This window comes from Neovison vison, chromosome 6 (genome assembly GCF_020171115.1).
Source record: "Neovison vison isolate M4711 chromosome 6, ASM_NN_V1, whole genome shotgun sequence".
In the NCBI taxonomy this organism is placed as follows: Eukaryota; Metazoa; Chordata; class Mammalia; order Carnivora; family Mustelidae; genus Neogale; species Neogale vison.
In genome coordinates this window covers 89,955,290-89,972,860 of record NC_058096.1, presented here as the reverse complement: position 1 = coordinate 89,972,860, position 17,571 = coordinate 89,955,290, and the positions used below count along the sequence as shown (strand labels likewise).

Below are 17,571 nucleotides of genomic sequence, written 5' to 3'. Positions count from 1 at the left end.
CAAATGATCTGAGAGCCCACAGCTGCAGCTGCCGCTTTATACCCTCTCCCTCCTACTCCCATCGTTAATGAGCCCGAAACCAGAGAAGAATACATCTTAGTAACCAAGAGCTCTTCTGTTAGCCTTTGGTCCAGAGATACAAGAAACGTTCTTCACTCCTGTTAACAATACAGCTACACATCCTTTATTTCCTCTAGCACTTGCTAAAATCGAAGTTTGCTGCTACGAACTCTCATTTTTATTCATCTTGGTAGCAGGTTATTGTGTGCTCATAAATGTACTCATTATAAAAAAAATGATTTTTTTTTTCCAGGAACAACTTTAAAGCATATCAGTGTCTTAAAGTTCCTTAAGGTTAATTCTTGCTGCTAGGGACACTTCTGATTTGCCCTAACTTTCAGCAGTTCTGACTTTGGAACATTCCACCTGCAGTTACACAACACCCTAGAGACACAGGTATGCCAGAAGGGATCTTTTCCAGATGTAAATAGCTTTGTCAAGTGAAGGCGAGGCTTGTGCTTTTATAGATATCTCTGTATTTCAAATATTATTTTTAAAAATCTCATCAAACACTTGATTTAAAGAGAAGAAACTTTCCCTTTCTGCTGTGGCATGTCCTTTTCAGTACAAAGAGCTTTTAGAAGGACTTCCATTTCACCCCTTAGAAGTCACTGCTGTATGTCTGAATCTACTTATTTGAATTTATGAGAGGGAAAAAAATAAGAATTTAATCTTTATTCAATTGTCAGAAACCAAACTTCAGTACTGGCACTACGTTTACTTTAATAGGGAGATTCAAAAGAAGCATGGGAAAGGTTTCTTTCCTTTAAGGAGTTTACAGTTTGGTTGGAAAGAAATCATGTTAAACTGACTCAGTGACACTGACTATAGAAAGTAGTGACATCATGCATCAGAGGAAGAAAACTTTTCTCTATGCTAATAAAAAGGAGTATAATATGGAATCCAGTAGTAGAATATTTTCATTACTGTGTATATTTTGTACTTGTGTATTTTTGAAAGCCTCACCTTCCAAAGAATAAAGAAAAAGCCCCCAGTATGTTTTCCAAGGCACTGTATTTGTGTCTTCCAAAATGACCATTTAAAGGAACTTGCATGCTCTCCTTAAACAAGTTTTTTTAAAAACTTATTAAAGAATCTTGCCAACCTAGCTCCACTATATGAAGGAGAATCCATTTCAATTGTTATTAACAAACACAACAGCTTTAAGTCAACCACTAGGGGGAAAATCCTGCAGTACAGACTGCAGTACATTTCTCTGAAACTGAATACCCAGCTTTATTAGAACAAGATATGCTTCCCCTAATCCATTAGTCTCCAGGCCAAGCCATAGGCTTAGAATAAAGTAAAAATTCTGGGTCACTGTATGTTACCATCTCCTCTCGCATAGGCTAAAAATAAAGCATTAATAGCATGTCCAACAGGATGGGGCCCCGGACTGGTGTGAAGATTTGCCAAAATGACACCGATGATAGAAAACACCCGACTTTGTGCTCATTAGCTCAAAGTGAATCAAATCCTGCGTCCCCAGTTTAACTAACACATATAAACCCCATCAACACATATTTTTAAACTGGGAAATTCTACCCATTTTTAAATGAATCATATAAAAGTAAATTACGATATATAAGTCATCCTCACAGAAGAAAGGTCTCTCTTGGGGAAAAGGGGAGCCTCCAGGTATTGGTTTACTTTTTAATGTTGTTGGTTCAAGGACACTGTTTATTTGGCTTTTTCATTTGTATGACACTATAGTTGACTTATAATTTGGGTGAGTGAACCACATTTATAAGTTCTTTTAAAATGTCTATTTATTTTCATTTAGGAACATCTTTTCAAGTGACAAAAAAAATATTTTTTTCACTGGTTTCTTAACATGTGCTGGTCACTGCCCATAAAAGCTATAGATATTATCCAGGGATAGAGAAAAGGACGACCTCCGTGTATAGGGGCTGGGACCCCAAACATGCTACTTCGGCGCCCCCTAAAATTATGGAAGCAAAGAGCTAATGATCTTCTTTTTTTTTTTTTTTTTTTTTTATAAAGATTTTATTTATTTATTTGACAGAGAGAGAGATCACAAGCAGGCGGAGAGTCAGGCAGAGAGAGAGAGAGAGAAGCAGGCTCCCGCCAAGCAAAGAGCCCGATGCGGGGCTCGATCCCAGGACACTGAGATCATGACCTGAGCCGAAGGCAGCGGCTTAATCCACTGAGCCACCCAGGCGCCCCAGAGCTAATGATCTTCTAAGTGATAATTTTGCACCCCGCAAAAACATAAAGAGGCTCTGAGAGTTTGACCTGTATTAAGTTGCAGACTACCAGATACTGGAGGCATTCACATATGAAGGTAAATGCATACTACAGGGTGCAAAGACATTCCTCAACTCATCAACTGTTTCCCTGAATTTATTTGCTTAATATGTGTTATATACCCACTATATTTCTACTGTAGAGATACAAAAACAAGCTGGTGAATTCTCCCTGAATATTTACACAGTTTATAATTATCCTAGTAATCCCTTTAAAAATGTGAAGAGATGACTATTGATGTAAGAGGTTAAAAACAGAGTAAAATTAAATATCAGTAGTGCTTAATTCTAGGGAATTTGCTTTCCGTTACCTGAGCCATAAGGGGAATCGGCAAGAACCAAAGAACTGGTAAATTTTGAGGATGTTAATCATTGATAAGTAGTAGGAAAACTAAATGTAAATAATAAAGAATCCTGGTCTTATCCCCATTTTACCATTCATTCATTCATTCATACAGTAGATAAACACTTTCCAAGAAATTTCTAGGTCCTGTGGATATAAAAATAAAAAAAAAAGATTTTCATGTCTTGGAACTTATATTTTAATATGGTAGATATTCAATAAGGAAATCATAAAGTTATTGTAAAGCCTCATACTGACTCTTGTTATTATGCACCACACCCAATATTTCTAAAAGAGTACTGAATGCCTATATTGTTAGTGGCACTGGGATGACATAATGGTGAAAAGCCAAAATCTTGAGCCTGATGTTTAAGGCCATCTCTAATATGGCCCCCTCCCTGCCACCACACACACACACCTGAATAATATTATTTCCTACTGACTCCCAGCACACACTAAATTCCTGACTGAACGTTATCTTCACTCACCAAAATTCATCTTTCCACCCATCCCTTGAGAGGAGTACCTTGTAATACAAAATCCCTAAGTCAGATTTCTCCCTCCACTTAAATGCTAACCTTTGTCTTACACCTCTCTACTATCACTTATTTTGATTTGTATTTTACTATATATTCATGTTAATAAAGATGTCCATCCTAGTCATTTGACTGGCAACTTTTTGAGGGCAGGGACTGTTTCTAACTTTTCTTGGTATCTCAGGATTTATTTGGCATACTATCTTAAACATGAAGGTCTCAGTTCATATTTCTTAGGTTGAATTGTGTTCTATTTGCTGTGTGCAATGGCAGAACATAAAATTCAGTACCTGATTCATGTATAAATCTGCCACAAAGGAATACATACAAGTTTATAAGTAGCTTAACATTAGAGTAATAATACTATGAGTAAAGCCCCAACTCTGTAATTTCCAATGTAGTTCTGAACTTTTGGGTCTCTCAGTCGACTGACTAGTTTCTAATACAAGCTCCCAGTTAGAATCCCCTTGTTTTCAGAGCTCTTGTGCATTCCAGCAATAGTAACCTCAAATCCAGGGGATCTAGATTTATATATCTATGAATTCTATTTCCATATAATCACTATAGCCATAATTTTATGTTCAAATATCAGAATCAAACTTCCCTCAGATTTTAAAAGCACAAACTAAGCCCACAACTGAATGAAACTTGGGGAATTTAAAATGTAACATTGAGACAATTCAAAGAATTAAACATTCTTTAAATTCAGATTTTTTTTAACAATAGATGATCTTCACACTTAATAATCTAGATAGAACTATTGTGTGTGAAGATGTGAAAATCCACCCATATGCAACACAGGCATTTCTATAACTGTGTAATAATTCTGCATGTAGGTGACATATATATGTTACTGTCTACACATACATAACACATGTTCACATTGCATATTAGATCATACAAAATGTACACACACAAGATACGTATTTTTCATCATTACGATTTTCGTAGCTACACAATATTTTTTTCTAGTACACAGATATGAAAATCATTCATATTTTACAGGTACGTTTATGTCTACACTTACAGGTAGGTAAAAGTGATTTAATAACTAGTCCACTGTAGTTAAACATATATTGTTTTCTATTGTCTTTTTAAAGTCATATCTGGTAAAACCACATAGTAAAATGGTTTAGGTTTACTTTCTTCTTTTTTTCTCCTCTAACAAAGAAACATAAAAGTATTTTTGGTGCTATTATCATGTGTTTCTTTACACCATTAGTCTGATCATATTTCTGTCAATAGACAATGTTCTGCAAAGCTTTTATTACATCATGTTAGAAAATGAAAGATTGTGACCTCAAACCCCCATGATCCAAGTGAAAATGAAATGAGTGTATACACATAGGCACAATTCAGGACACAGAACGTTTGGTACACAAAGAATGATGAGACGGGTTCCTACCCAGCACAATTCCAATTCAGTAGTTTCTCTCGCACGTACCAGCTCAGCTGCCCACGATCCGTGCTGCTTTTAAATACTACAAAGCAATTTACACTCCAACTGCCGCCCGCTTAAGTTCTTCCTTTTGCGCTCAGAAATGGAAATAGTTGGACAGTGAGTGATGCCCTGTTGCAGCTGCCTCCCCGAGTCCTTCAGCAACCCACCTCTGAGCCTCGCTGGGTTAAGCCCCGCTGCTCCAAGCTCATTCTCCCCACCAGCAGGCAACCGGTCGGCCGCTGGGCGGAGAGAACGGGCGCTAGGGCGCCATCTGGAGGCGCCTCGAGGAAGCTGCAGCAAACTTAGAACAAGTAGGTGGAACAAGGATGTCAGCAAATTCTTCGTTAAATAAGCACACTGTTTTATTTACATTTTCCTATGCATATATATTTTTAAAGACAAAGATGCAAGAAAGCCTCATTTTATTGCCTAGGAATGTTCTACTTCTTTCATACTTCACAATAAAGTAAAAACTGTGATCTCATTTACAGATGAATAACAAGAGATGGCAAATTATTCTTGTTTTTTGACTCATCTCAAAGGAAAATAATTAACACTGGATACTATCAGGAATTTCTGGGATTTTGATATATAATAAAAAGGCAGCATTCCGAAGGAGAAATCTATGCCTCTGAACTAACACAATGCAAGTGTGTTAAACATGCTCTGCTACTTTAAAGAATTACACACCGTACCTCTGGAAATGTTTAGTGTGTTCCTTATCAGTGCGTTACACTGACTTGAGTATGATAACAAGAGAAATAGCTTCGGTTATAGTTCATTTGATAAGTTGTTTATAGGACTTAAATATTTCAACAAAAGCTCCTTGAATTAATTTCCTTCTAAATATCTCCCTAAGCTTCTTTCCCTTAAAGAGGATAATTTGTATACCTGAATGAGATATAAGCTTAATTAATTAATTGAAAAGAGCACTTAAAGGCTTATCTACTGTGGTATGCATTTAGAAATGTGATTACTGAATGTTTCGTTATTCCCTACAGATCAAAATGAATGTGATTGTTATCTTCCACCATGCAGAAAGATTTGGAATTTCATCTGTCCATTAAAATTAAAATTTGACTTTGACACTATTTAATAAGGGACCCATCCATAGTAATTGTTTATTTTTCCAGGAAACCATTGACCAGAGCTTGATTATATTCTAAGTAAGGGCCCTTTTGGGAAACAAAAATTCTTAATTACTTTAATTTCAAATCAGTGTTTGAGAATCTGGCAGGATAAACATAGAAAAAAAAATTTCATCAATATTTCATCTTAGTTGTTTATTTTCATGTGTTTGATAAGTAAATATATTAGCTTTTCAAATATATACCATTAAATATTTTCTAAAAAAAATAAGATTTTTCTTTAAATAGAGATAGTATGTACCAAATATTCAAATTATAATTTTTGTGAGCTTGTAAAGTCTCTAATGGATTAAAAAGAATGTTAATTTTTTATGTCTATGTCTCTATACCTTCAACTCCTAGCACTCTGAAATATGAAAATATATTAGTTAACTGACTCTTAAATTATATGACTTATATGCTGCACAGTGGTTATGGTTTATAGAACGTCTTAGAAAGGCAACATATTCAAATATACAGTTTGACATTACAAGCAGAATAAATAGTATTTGAGAATTTACAAATAATAAGGTATTAAACACTGACTGACCAAACACAGATATGTCCAACTTTTATAAAGTAAAATGTGGCACATGAACATTTAGATGTAACAAACAGATAAATTTCCCACCATAAATGTTTTGACCTTATAAAATCATTCTTTAAGTAAAAACTCTCCAGAATTTATAGAATGATTTTAATGAAAAATAAAATAACTATTTGCATGCAAAAACAAGAAAAGAAAGTGAGACTTTAATGAGAGGTATAGAGTAAATTTCACAGCCAAAGAGACTGTGTCTACACTCCATCAGAATAAAAAGCTGAAAATGACAAGGGTTGATGCTACATGCAAAATAGATGATGTGGCTAGGTCAGGAGGAAAAGCATGATGGCCAGGTGTTGTCCCCTGAAAGAAGGTCTAAAGTCAGGCTTAAGACACAGAGACAAGAGAAAAAAAAAAAAAAATTTTTTTTTTTTTAGAGTAAATCCCCCCAAAAAGTATACTTGGAAGTAAATAAGGAAGTAAAGTAAATTCTTTCTATCCCACAATTTAACATATAAAACTCAAAGAAAGCAAAAAAGTCCAAGTTAAAAATCCCACATGGGTCTTAAGGAACTAAAATAACATGGAGATTCTAAGTAATTTTCTGTTACTGTAAACTAGGATAAAGGATCTATGTTTGTGTTCTATTGCTAGTTAACAAATTACCACTATCTTAGTGGAGTAAAACAAAGCATATTTACTATCTCACACTTCCTGTAGGTCAGCAGTTCAGGCATAGCTTAGGTAAACTCAGTCTCACAAGCCTACAATCTAGATAACAATTGGGCTGTGATCTTTTTCCTTCCTTCCTTTCTCTCTCTCTCTCTCTCTCTTTCTTTCTTTCTTTCTTCCTTTTTACTTATTTTTTTTTCTTTTTTAAAAATGTAAACCAGAACTATTTCTTGCAGAAATTTGGTCAATGTTCCCATTGGGTGGCTCCTGTTGAAGTTGGCCTGGGGCCCTCCATCCAGGTTTGGGCAGGTGAAATAGAAAAGGGTTGAAGTAGTATGTCTGGCCCCAGGCCTCAGAGCTGCAGCATGATGTTGGGAGCCAGGCTTCAGGTGAGACCTATACCCTCTGTCTCCACATTCAGAGACTTCACTATGCCATCCTCTACCACTATGGAGAACCTCTTGAGCTGGCGATTTCCAAAGACACCACCAATGAATCATCTAGTAACAAATCGGTTTCCTTCTCAAAGGTCTCAGTAGAGTCAGCCAAGAGGATAACCTTGCCTCCTGAATTGCGAACTGGTTCCCACAGTTTAGTCACAAAAGCATCATCAATACTCAGACATACTACCACCTGAACCCCCTTGGCCCTCAGAGCCTCAGCCTGCTCCACAAACCCTGACAAGTGGGTCTTGGAACAGCCTGGACTAAAGGCCCCGGGCTTTCCAAACAGCACTCTGTGCCTTTGAACAGCTCTGCCAGGTTCCCTTTGCTCCCAGGCTCCCCTTCAATAGCCACCAGTGAAGGGATGGCATCCCCAACTTGATTGGGGCCATGGCTGAGAAAGTGCTGCTGAAACCGAGGCCTCACCAAGCATCTATTCCCTGCTTTATTGCTGGCATCCTCCTGCTCTTGTCACCACCCATGCTGCAGATTAATGGCAGTGGCCCAGACAAGAGCTAAGCCTGCTTGGCTGCCCAGAAGGTGCAGTCCAGCTAGCAGCATGTGCATCCCAAAACCACTGGTCTGTGTTCTTATCTGGAGACTTGTTTGGGGAAGAATGTGTTTCCAAATTTAACCAGGTTGTAGGAAGAATTTATTTCTTTGGATTCTTGAAGATCGGTAAGAGAATGTGTCTTCATTTTAGGGAGGGTACTATCTCTCTTTTAAGGACATTCACCTGATTAAGTCAAGCTGATCAGAATAATCTCCTTTCCAATTAACTCAAAATCACTGATTTGGGATTCTAATTGCATCTGCAAAATCCTTTAACCTTTGCCACTTTCTAGTGGATAAAGAAGTCACAGCTTCCATCCACACTGAACTATGAAAATGAGATTATTCAAGGATGTGACACACTGGGGGTCACCTTAGGGTGTGTCCACAATAGGATCTCTAACAGCCACATGGGATTTCTTCCTTACCATTCAAAGGCTTTAGTTCAAATTCATGGAACAACCTGGGGTGAATAAGAGTGCCAGGGAATTTTGTTGCCTTTAGGATCAAAAAAGAGATATGGATATATTATAGAAGTTTTGTAGATGCATAGTTATATCTAACAAAGATATGTAACAAACAAACAAACAAACAAACAAAAACAAAGTCATTGCGTCAGGAAGGACACGGAGGCAGAAGTTGGATGCCCTGAACTGAGGAGTAATGTCAGACTCGTGAGCAGGACTTGGGACAAAGGACAGCACAGGTGCCCATCTGGAGGCAGTGGCTTTGTGCACCAGACATGTTTGTGTTGCCTGGCTGCCTGTCCACAGCTCCTCACACCTAATCATCCATGCTGTGAACTGGCTCAGCCTTATTAGACCATGAATATATACCTGACCCAAAAGAATACATCCAGAGACTGGCCAGAAACTTACGGTCTATGTGGCCTTACTGGAAAAAAAAAAAATAAGCCTGTCCATTTATATTTTCAGGAATTTGAACTCAAGTGAAAGAGAGAACTTGCCAGTTGGTGGAGAATACTGCAGCTGAAAGACTATGTAGCAATTATGAGCTGCGAGCTAGCCAGTGCAGAGAAAGCAGCTTAGCACAAGGGGAAAAAATGGTGCAGACTCAAAAAGAAGTAGAGATTAGAGAGGACATTCATTCATTCAATTCCTCTAATACATTTGTATGAAGTTCCTATTATGTACGGGCCACTGTTCTAGGTGCCAGGAATACTGCAATGAATAAAACAAAGTGCTTGTTCTTACGAAACTTATTCCTGTAGTGCGAGATAGACAGTAAAAGTGCCTAAGCATATAAATTATATTTCATTAGGAGAGAAACCATGGGAATAAAAATAAAGCAGGCCATGAAGTTTAAAAGTAACGGGAGAACTGCTGCTTGGGATAGCATGGTCAGGGATGCATACTTGATTATGCAGTGAAGATGCCAGTCAGCCCTGCTCTAACTGTGGAAAGGGTATACTGGACAGAGTGCACAGTAGATAAAAAGGCTCTGAAATAGGTGTGTGCTTGGTGAGTCAAGGAAATAGCAAGAGGGGGGGATATGCTTGCTATAGAGTGGGAGCAAGAAAGCAAGCCATAGGGTGTGAAGGCAGCTATGGAGCAAGCAGCAAGATTACACAGGGTCAGACAGAATGCTAGCTTTTACCCAGAGAGATGGGAAGCCACTAGAGGGTTACTAAAAGATAATACCAGCCTTACATTTTTAAGAATCATTCTTGCTGTTGTAGAGAGCAGATGGGAAGTGAGGGAGGTGACAGGGAGACCATGTGGACCCTGAGAGATACAAAATGTGGCCTAATTTCCAATTATGTTCCCCATGAGGTCTGGCTGTACTTGTTTCAGTCCTTGAATTTCCATGAGATAACACTGCAAATCCTTTTCTTTTCCTTTTTTTTTTTAAACAACCCACCCCCCTTTCCTTAAACCAGATTGCCAAAGACTCTAATGAATGTTAAATATATTCAAGTCTTGGGTATGTTGGCTTTTTATATATTTTGGCATAAGAGCTAAAAGGTAGTAGAATTTTAAAAACATGTTACCTTTTTATATAAATCGTAGAAAGTGCTTGCACATTGGGGAGTTGATGTCAGGCTGTTAAATTGTTGAACAGAATTATTTTTCCAGGACACTGGCTTAAACCCATACAAAAAGGTCAGTTCCCAAAGATTATCTATCTGATCCTCTGTGACATAAATGTTTCAAGACTCTCTAACTTAATGAATATTCTCATCCAATATCAATTTATTTAAAATATAATTCAATTTTTATATCTTATGGATAACTATTTTGTTATTCTATGAGTCTTTGAAACTAAGTATGCTCCCCCTTTTAGAGACAAAACGATTTTATTTATTTATTTTAAAGATTTTATTTATTTATTTGACGGACAGAGATCACAAGTAGGCAGAGAGACAGGCAGAGAGGAGAGGGGAAAGCAGGCTCCCCTCTGAACAAAGAGCTTGATGCAGGGCTAAATCCCAGGACCTGAGACCATGACCTGAGCCAAAAGCAGAGGCTTAACCCACTGAGCCACCCAGGCACCCTGAGACAAAACAATTTTAGACAAAACAATTCAAAAGAGTTTATAAAGAATCCACTAATTTTTAATTTTCTATCTTCCCAACTCACACACATAAAGAGATATGCATGCATATGTATAATTTTTATATGTGTAAATACTTTTGGCTACGTTTTTATGGCATTTCCAGTGAAATATTACAAAATCAACCATAAAGTGTTCCAAAATGGGCAGGGGAGGGAAATTAGCAAACACTCCTTCACTGTCTTAAGAACATGAGACATTTTGCTACTACCCTTTTAATGAATAAATCTAACTAGTACAAGAAATTAAAAACAAACAAACAAACAAACTAGTTTTAGGTCAGCCTATCCCTTTAAAATTTTAAGGTCATTAAAATACATTGAAATACAACCCCAAATAATCAAATGTTCTTTATCTTTAATTTATATTTTTGGTCACATTTCTATAAGATAATTTCTATTTTTTGTATTAGGTAAATTAATAACATTGTAGGTTCTACAGTATTTTATAATTTTGCCATTGTTAAAAAAATGGTGGATGAATGGTGTCTTAATTGTGCCACATAGGTTTATTAAATTATTTTATTCTTTTTATTTAAAATATTTGTTAAAAATAACATTTGTGATAAACATTTCCCATTCACAAAATTCTGAAAAACACTACCATTAAAGAAAATAAAATTCAGACCATTCATTTGTTAAAGAAGAATATTTTGTTGGCTATGAATGGAAAGAAATTAGCATCCATAGAAACATATATTTGCCTTTAAATGCCTAAATGTAAAAAAACACACGTGTGCACACACACACACACGATTTTAATACGCAAAAGACAAAGTTACAGATAAGGGAACCACTAGCCATTAATTAACAACATAGAAATGTGAAAGGAGATTTAGATAGAACATAAATGCTAAAAGGAGCTATATGCCTAAGTAACTCAGCAGAGTGATACAGGGGAGGCAGCCAAATCCAGAGAAACTTTATTTTTTTGGATTTAAGTCACTTTAAGAATTGTTAACATTCAGATATATATTCAGTGTTTCATAACACTTTTGCTCTATTCTTAAAATGCAAAGTTGTACATAATATTTCCATTATCTGTGGTTTCCAGCACACAATCATATAAAGTCTTTTATCTTGTCCCATAGTTGGTGGAAACAAATTTTTCATCAGGCTTTATACTGAAATCAGCCTCATTTAAAAAGTTATTTCATATTCATATTCTCAAATAGTTTTCAAAAATTCAAAGACCAGAGGAAATTTGATTTGACTTATACGGCTTGCTGGCCTTTGACTTAATTGGGCTTGCTGGCCTTATTAGTTGATGCCGATACTATTCCTCTATGATGCTGTAGTAAATTTTAAATTAGTAGACTAAGAGGACACATACAGAACTTCAAATATGGTTCCAAGAGGATTACCATGAAAACTAGTTAAAATATTTTAAGCATTATCATGCCCTTTAACATTTTGTCACTTTAGCAGTTACCACAAATTCTATAGTTTCAATTACCTTCTAATTAAGTGACTCTTTCTCTAGCCCTTGTTCATCTCTTGAAGATTAGTTCTACATTTCTACCCAACAGGTGAGTTTCTCTGCATGAATATAAACCTAACTCAAATAAGTAGAAAGTTAATTACCTTAGAATTTTAAACGTATCCTCAAGGGAGTAACTAAGACTACTTACCGGGAAATAAAACATTTGTTTAAGTTTGCTTAAAACGTGCACCCGAATGTTTATAGCAGCAATGTCCACAATAGCCAAACTATGGAAAGAGCCTAGATGTCCATCAACAGATGAATGGATCAAGAAGATGTGGTATATATACACAATGGAATACTATGCAGCCATCAAAAGAAACGAAATCTTGCCATTTGCGACAACATGGATGGAACTAGAGCGTATCATGCTTAGCGAAATAAGTCAAGCGGAGAAAGACAACTATCATATGATCTCCCTAATATGAGGGAGTGGTGATGCAACATGGGGGCTTAAGTGGGTAGGAGAAGAATCCATGAAACAAGATGGGATAGGGAGGGAGACAAACTATAAGGGACTCTTAATCTCACGAAACAAACTGTGGGTTGCTGGGGGGAGGGGGGTTGGGAGGGGGGGTGGGGTTGTGGACATTGGGGAGGGTATGTGCTTTGGGGTAGATTGGAGGGGGAGGTGAACCATGAGAGACTATGGACTCTGGGGAACAGTCTGAGGGGTTTGAAGTGGTGGGGGGGTGGGAGGTTGGGGTACCAGGTGGTGGGTATTGTGGAGGGCACAGCTTGCATGGAGCACTGGGTGTGGTGAAAAAATAATGAATACTGTTTTTCTGAAAATAAATAAATTGAAAAAAAAAAAAAGAAGAAAAAAAAAAAATTGTTCTACCAATTAGATTTGTCCCAAAACAAAATCAGCTGCCCTGAAATGCACCAAGCTCCACATCACAGGCAATATTAAGTTATTGTCTATATAACAATTTGGCAAAGGATAGTAAAACAGGGATTTGAATATAACATAATTGGTTGGACTTGATAACCTTTCATGTTCCTCTTAATTCTGAGATTCTATGATGTTATAAAATCATTCTCATTCTCTTTATCATATATTAAAAAAGAAAAATTTCCTTCACTGCTAAAACTTATGTGATTTACCTCTTTCCACTATATACAATATCTATTCATTTCCTGATGTATTATTCAACAGTTTAATTTATTTCAACAAATAAATTTATTAATTTCCCCTTATCTTGATCTTTGAAAATTTTTTCCTCAGTATTTTTTTAAGATTTTATTTATTTATTTGATAGAGATGACAAGTCGTCAGAGAGGCAGGCAGGGAGAGAAGGGGAAGCAGGCTCCCCACTGAGCAGGGAGTCCGATGTGGGGCTCGATCCCAGGACCCTGAGACCATGACCTGAGCCGAAGGCAGGTCATAACCTACTGAGACATCCAGGTGCCCCTTTCTCAGTAGTTTTAGTCTTAATATCTACAATCTATTAATTTCAAATAATTTTAGAAAATCTCTTATAAAGGAAACAATAACTTCTAGGCTTAATCCAAACTACAAATTAAAATTTGGAAACTTTGTTCATACTAGATAAATTCTGAGAGTTCTAAAATAGTTCACTTAATCTTTGAGATTAAAATACATGTTTACTTCAAAGATAACCTAAGTCTTCATTAGGTGGAAGCTTACAAAGTGCTTCTAAATATTTTAGTAAAACAAAATGGAAAAGATCAATGTCTAATTGAATATCTTATAACTACTTCTCTATATGTATAGATTGTTAGTTGTAATGCAGGTATCACTTATAAATATGTTGATTCACTATGTTTTACAAGATGCTTTTGAAAAAACATAGTGGAACTTTTGGAACTTCTACAAACATGAGCTTCTACAAATAAAAACCTTTCAAACATGTTTCTTCTATGGAGTTATAGGAAGATATACACAAATAAACACTTATGTAAGTATGTAACCTTCAGTCTGAATTGTTCAATCTTTTGAATTCTTTCAATATATGCTAACATTTAATTTCTGTTTTATCATGTTTTTGTTTAGCTTAATGTTTGGTACACAAAATTTTCATTTACAAAATTATATGGTGTAAGTAACTACATTTTCAATTGTTTCAAAGGTGGTATCAAAAGTTGCCTAAATGAAGATATGATTAGCTTTTTGATATTATCAAGCATGTAGTTTGTCAGCCTGAAAATTATTTGGAATAGTGTGTGCCAAAAAAAAAAAAAAAAAACAAACACAAAAAAATGAGAGAGAGAGAGGCTTCATGAATGCCTGTGTAAAAGCAGATGAATACAATATATAGGTGACTTAGATACGCTGCATGTAATCAAAAATTACTGCAGAGTTTAGAGTTTTCTTGGATGAATGCTCCATTATAAAATAAACTCTCTGGTACTACCTTAATTAGAATTACATCTTTCAAAGATATATTTATTTTATTTAAATCAGAGTGAGTAAAATATATGCTAGATAAGAAAAATATGTCTACTTTTTTTTCACTTTAATACTACTATCTCTATCTCTGAAAATAACAGAATAATTAAAAGGAAATTGAAAAATACTGCTGTCCTTGGAACTAAATTTAGTTAGATAGATAGATAGATACGATATATATCAGCAATATAAACATATTTAATTACATTGTGTATGTTATTTCTATGTTTTCCTTTTATCCATTATGCATCACCAATAAAGAACACAGTTCTTTAATGACAGCTCTTTCTTTTTGAAATATAAATTATTTGACTAAAATAAAACTATGGGTATGTACATAAATGCTTCTGTGGAATGCACTAAAAAGTCATAACAAAGAATAGCTCAAAGGTTCACCACGCTTACCCCACAGCATTTTTGTCTGACCTGAAATATTTGTTTTGGAAGTACTCAGTTTTAACATTAGCAACCCATCCTAGCTATTCAATCTTCTGTAGCTCCCCAGACCATCAGACTATAACAAAATCTGCTCAGAGTAAATATATTAACACATTCAGAGTTCTCTTATCAAGAAATAACCTTGAAAATCAAATAAAATGAAAAAAACCTCCAAAAGGTTAAAGAGATTCAGCTATTTTAAGAATGACGTTGCCTGATTTCTTCCAGGGTTACTCTAATATCCTCCAGCCTTGAGGCTCAGGGGCATGTGTGTGATTTCACACTTGCCCACATAGAATATGGTGTACTCAGGAGTGATTCTCCTCGAATTGAGCAACCACCTGAAAAGGCCAGAAACATCTCTATGACTCATCAGCCTACTGATGTAGCTCAGGCTCTCCTAAATCAGACTGATTTGTTATAGGGATGGACCTTTTCCACAAACTTTCTTGAATTTATCTTTTTTAAAACTCAATTTGGAGAACTTGTAAGTGAAAAATCCAAGACAAACATTCTCTCCTTATCCATGTCTCCACTTATGCTTCACATAGAAGCATTTATTATCCGAGAAAATACTGAGGAGGGTTTGAAATGTGTGCCAGATCTGGAAAACAATATTTAAAGTATAGGGGGGTGCCTGGGTGGCTCAGTAGGTTAAGCAACTGATTTTTTATTTTGGCAGGGGTCATGATCTCAGGGTTGTGAGATGGAGCCCTGCTTCTGACTCTGATACTGTACAGACTTTGCTTGCGATTCTCTCCCTCTGCTCCCCCACCACCTCACCAACCTCACACTCCATCTCTCTCTAAAAATAGATAAATAAAATGTTTTTAAAAAATAAGGGATGCCTAGGTGGCTCAGTCAGCTAAGTATCTCCTACCACTTCAGGTCATGATTCCAGGATCCTGGGATGGAGTTTGCATTGGACTCCTTGCTCAGCAGGGGGCCTGCTGTTCCCTTTGCTTTCTCTCTCTGACAAATAAATAAATAAAATTTAAAAAAAAAAAGAAAATAAAAATAAATAAAAGCATATGTTTTGAAATCATATTGGTTTCACCACTTTCTAGATTCCTGTAGATATTCTATTAATCTAAATAATCTTAAAGAAGACTATTGTGAAGAACAAATTGAAATATTATTTTAAAAAGCAATCTAAATTCACTTTATGCACAACCAACACAGTTGCCATATGGAATTTGGCTAATCTATATACAAAATCCAAAGGAATCCCACAGTTCCCTGTTTTTCACAATGACCAGTTCCATCTTCTCTCTTTTAATGAAGGTAATACAGACACTAGACTTGTGGTGTAATATGTATATAACAGAGAGTAACAATGGTGTAACAAAGTATACGGAAAAATCCATTAAATATAGGCTAAAATCATAGCTCCAGGCCTGTTTCTCAAAGCATTTCATATATAAAAAAAAGAGTATTCTTTGTAAGGGTTGAGTTAGCTCCTTTGAGAGCTTTTGCAAATAGGGTTGAGGTCAGTTTAGGTCTACATTATACTAGCTACACAACTTTGCTTGCCTTGGACAATTTATTCCATTCACTTCAGTTAGGAATGGCAAGAGATACAAAGATGATTCCTGGGACTACTTCTTATTCAGTTTGGAAGTTAGTGGAAGATTGCTCTCTCTACAACTCAGTCGCTAATGAAAGGGATCTATTAAAAAGAACTGCGTTGGTTTACACTGCAGATTGAATGGAGCAGTAAATGAGTGCATTAGTATGACTGCAATGGGGGTAATGGTCGCCTCCAGTAGGTATATAATGTTGTAATAATTCTTTCACATAGGTGCAATAATTGCTCAAGTGTCCTCATTTAATTTGTCACGAAATGGTATCCAACATCTCTCCAGCAAATGCCCCTCACACCTCTCCTCACTCTAGTTTTATTTTCCTCCCTCTTGGCAGTGTAAACAGATGAGGAAATCTGTGTACTTCCAAAATGTCACCTATGTATCATGAAGCGGGGTGTGTGTGTGTGTGTGTTTGGGGGGGCACTGTAAATCACTTGAAAAGGGCTTCTAGGAGGCGTTTAGGGATACCGCCCATCAATACAGCTCAGATGCTCTTAATTTGATGACCCCGCCCAAACCCCTCGGGCCTGGCCTGTAATTTTCCAAACGGCCACCTCTCATTTGCAAATAAAAGTTAAAGTCAATCCACAGATACAGAACGCTGACTTCCTGCCACTCAATTTTACAAGGCTTCTCTTTGTAGAGCTGCCAGATTGTGACCGATGTTGGGGGGAGGCGGGGATGAGATGAGCGAGGGAATGAGATGAGAGAGATTGAGAGGAGAGAGAGAGAATGCGAGAGAAAGAGAGAAAGAAAGAGGGAGAGAGAGAGATCACTTGCTTCCTTGCTTCCTAAGCAGGGATTTGCCTGCGATGCGCGGCGAGAGGACTGCGGCGGCTGATTTACACAGTTGGCGCGGAGGAGGGGCTGGGGGTGCGGGGGGGGGAGGGGGCACAAGCTGGCGGAGGCTCCGGCGATGGGCTGATCTGGGGGCTCCCGAGCGCCGCTGCCTGCGTGCGCGATTTGGGGGCAGCAGCTGATGGATTTGCATTAGGGTTCCAGCCCGGCGTTTCGTATACTGCCTCCTAAAACCCGATCTGGACCTCCCAGTTTGGGTGCAGACGCTGGTAAGTAACGTGTAATCCGATTTCAG

At 36.8% G+C, this 17,571-nt stretch overlaps 1 long non-coding RNA gene and 1 pseudogene across 3 annotated transcripts in view; both read right to left on the bottom strand.

Moving 5' to 3' along the window:
* Positions 1 to 4,852, bottom strand: part of LOC122908668 — a 351,843-nt gene extending 346,991 nt beyond the window's left edge. For 2 of the 3 annotated variants that reach the window (XR_006385004.1, XR_006385002.1), the window contains exon 1: positions 4,651 to 4,852. This is a non-coding gene — a long non-coding RNA (uncharacterized LOC122908668). Of the gene's footprint in view, positions 1 to 4,611 lie in introns of all 3 variants that reach the window. The other variant, XR_006385003.1, reaches the window with a different exon arrangement.
* Positions 4,853 to 7,342: 2,490 nt separating this feature from the next.
* Positions 7,343 to 17,469, bottom strand: LOC122910096 (annotated as a pseudogene).
* Positions 17,470 to 17,571: the final 102 nt, after the last annotated feature.